Here is a 3,883-nt window from a genome sequence, read left to right on the forward strand (position 1 = left end):
TATTATCAATGCCCAGATAGTATAAATTCCAAAAGCAAATTGAAAGAGGCCACAGATTACCAAAGATGTATGTAACAAAATACCAATACCTAGAAATATAAAGTAAAATTGAAGAAGAGCAAAGACAGCAGATATTATTAAACAATTCCGCAAAGCTAAACCACTCACAAAGGAATGAAATGTAAGATGCAGCTTCACAATAGGAATATTGGACTCATATTCTCCAAGAGAATATGACCTAATATATTTGTGGTTAAAAAAATTTAACATATTGTATTGTGAAGTATGGCACATAAACATAAAAGTGCACAAAATGGAAATGTGAAAAAGAAAGAGCAATTATAAAGCACACACCAAGATAACCACCACAGAGGGGAAGAAATATTGCTGGCCACCTATAAAAGTATCTGTAAAAAATGTAATCCATTTTTCCTGATTTTAAATTTTATATAAATGGGATTATACTGTACATATTTTTTTGTGCACTGCTTCCTTTACATTATGATAAAAATTTATCCAACTTGTTTAGCGTACTTGTCCTGTGTTCATTTCATTGCTATCTAAAATTTACCATACAACTGTTATTATAAATAACACTACTGCTATTCTTGTGTATGTACCCTGAGAGAAATGTGCCAGCGTTAGTCTAGGGTATATACCCAGGAATGACACTGCTGCCTTAGAAAATGTACACATTTTAACTTTTAGATAATGCCTAACTGGTTTCCCAAATTGTTAAACAAAAGTTTGCTCTTTGAAGTCAGGAATAAGACAATGTTGCCTGCCTTCTCTCCCTCCATACCTCCCTCTCTCCCTCCCTCCCTTCCTTCCTTCCTTCCTTTTCTTCTCTTTCTCCTTTCTTTGTCTTTCTTCTTTCTGGCCCCTCTCTCTGTCTCTTCTTTCTTTCTTTTGAGATGAAGTCACTCTCTTACCCAGGCTGGAGTGCAGTGGCAGGATCTCCACTCACTGCAACCTCCACCTCCCAGGTTTAAGCAATCCTCCCACCTCAGCCTCCCAAGTAGCTGGGGTTACAAGCGTGCAGCACCATGCCTAGCTGATTTTTGTATTTTTAGTAGAGACGGGGTTTCACCATGATGGCCAGGCTGGTCTCACACTCCGAACTCCTCAAGTGATCTGCCTACCTTGGCATCCCAAAGTGCTGGGATTACAGACGTGAGCCACCGCACCTGGGTGTATTTTACAATTCTAAAGAAATCTAGGCCTGTAATTTTAAAATAGGAAAATATTTTATTATTCTTAAAAAATTAAAAAAAACCACCTGTGGCTCTCCTGGTCCTCAATTATGTAGGTTTTTGTTCTTGTTTCAATAGTTTATGCTTTTTATTCTATTCTACCTTCTTTTTTGACCTTATTTTGTTGTTGTTTTTTCCCCTAACCTCTTGACATATGGATGGCTAGTTCATTAATTTTCAGCCTTTCTTCTTTTCTAATATTTATACTGAAGCCTCTAATATTTACACGAATGGAGCTAATTATTACTTCAGGTGCATCCCACTAGTTTGGATATTTATTATTTTTGTTATTGTTCAGCCCAAACTATTTTCTAATTCCCATTATGACTTCTTCTTTAGTTCCTGACTTATTTCAAAGTACAATTTTTGAATTTCTCAATATATGACAATTCTCTAGTTGTCTCCTTGTTATTGGTTTCTAGTTTAATTATGAGGTGGTCAGAGAACATATTCTATAGATTTAAATCCTTTCAGATTTGTTTAGACTTGCTTTCTGACCCAATGTATGATCAATGTTGTTAACTATACCATACATATTTAAGAACACATGTATTCTTGTAAGAACTGGAAGCACTATTCTGTGTAGATTTGTTAGGTCAAATTTTGTTGTGGTCAAGTCTTCTCAGTCATTGGTGATTGTTTATCTGTTTGTTCTATTATTTACTGAAAAATGGCATGCTAAAATTTCCACCAAGGCTGTTGGTTTTTCAACTTGAAACTGCATCGGCTTTTCCATTATATATTTTCGGGCTATGTTACTAGATGCACATGAATTTAAAATGGAAACTTTTTATCATTATGAAGTGATCTTTTATATCTACCATATTACTTTTTGACCTAAAGTCTATTTCATATAACATTGATATAGGTATACCAGCATTCTTTCAGTTAGCATTCACCTAGCATAACTCTTTCCATTTATTTTTCTATTTTCATGTATCTTAGATGTGTCTTATAAACAGGATACAGTTGGATGTTTTCAATACAATCTGACTTTTTTTTTAGTTGGGGGCAGTTATTTCATAATTACTGTTTTATGGATTTAAATCTACTGCCATATGTTTTTTTATTTTTCTGTCTTATGTTTCATTTTTCTCCTTTATTTTCTTAGTTTGAATTACCTCAGTATATTTTAATCATTCCGTTTATTTTATTTTCTCTACTTGTGTGTAGCCTGTACAAAGTTAGGTACCCTGTTTCTATTCTTTTAGTTGTTACACTAGAATTATGCATTTGTACTTATTGTATCAATACCTAATGTTAATCAATACTTAATCCTTACACATACATACAACACACACATACACACACATCTGAGTATATTTGTTAAAGTATAGGAAAATATCTCTAAAGTGTCTCCAAATCATCTACAGTGGTTATTGCACGGGGCAAAAGGGAGGTTGAATTGGAGGGGAAAAGTAGGGGAATTCATTTTGCTTATCACAGTGGTGCATATATATATTAAATAATGACAAAACATTAGCCATCATTATTATCTTTATTCTTAACTCTGTATAATTCATGTTTTCATTTGCTACAGTGTATTTTGAACATATACAGTATATTTTTAACATGTCTATAATCAGTGTTATTTAGGGGTTGAATCTGAATGAGGAAAATATGAAGATTTATTTTTAAAACCCAACTAAAAATAAAAAATAAGTTTCAAGATATATGGTTTATTGAGTTGTTGGCAATTTGAAGTTTAGGAATGGTTAGGAGTAGGTAGGAATTTTATGATCAATAGAGCAATCAGTAACAGCTAAAATAGCCAGAAGGAACATTTAATATTTAAAAGATTTGCAGTAACATAGAACTTAGGAGGGTGATCTCCACAGGGCCAGACTTAGGGAATGGGGTAGGGTGGGTGAGAGATGGCTTCACAGGGAGTGGCTACAGTATGGAGCTAGGGTGTAAATATTCTAGATTAATTGGAGTCTTTCACAGAGTACCGTCATGTGCGTGTAACAATGTTTTGGTCATGGACTGTATTACAATGGTGATCCCATGAGATTATATTTTTACTGTACATTTCTTATGTTTAGATACACAAGTACTTACCATTGTGTTACAATTGCCTACAGTATTCAGTAGAGTAACATGCTGTACAGGTCTGTGGCCTAGGAGCATAGGCTATACCATATAGCTTAGGTGGGTAGTAAGCTATACCATGCAGGCTTGTGTAAGTGTGCTCTATGATATTCACATGACAAAAAAACAGCAAAACCCCCACTGAAATATTTCTCAGAAAGTATCCCCGTCCTTAAGTGATGCATGAATGTGCTGCCTCCACAGTACATATTCAAAGGTGACCTTCATTGCGTAGATTCACACAAAAAAAAGCCACGTGAAAATATCTTGCCCCTAGATTCAGGAATCTTCTGGACACACTCTTGTTTACAATTTAAACTATTTCAGAAAATTGATATATCTGTTGATTAAATACAAGTTATTTGTGCGGCAGGAGAATAGGGTCTGGAAGCAGGGAACCTAGGACTGATTTATGCTGACGGGATGTGCATGACGGGATATCAGTTGAAAGACTACTCCCCTTTCAGCCCCTCCTTTTTCTGCGTGGCAGTTGCTGCCTGTCAGTTGCAAGCCCTTCTTTTTCTGTGTGGCAGCTGAAA

Source organism: Pongo abelii, chromosome 3, assembly GCF_028885655.2.
Source record: "Pongo abelii isolate AG06213 chromosome 3, NHGRI_mPonAbe1-v2.0_pri, whole genome shotgun sequence".
NCBI lineage: Eukaryota > Metazoa > Chordata > Mammalia > Primates > Hominidae > Pongo > Pongo abelii.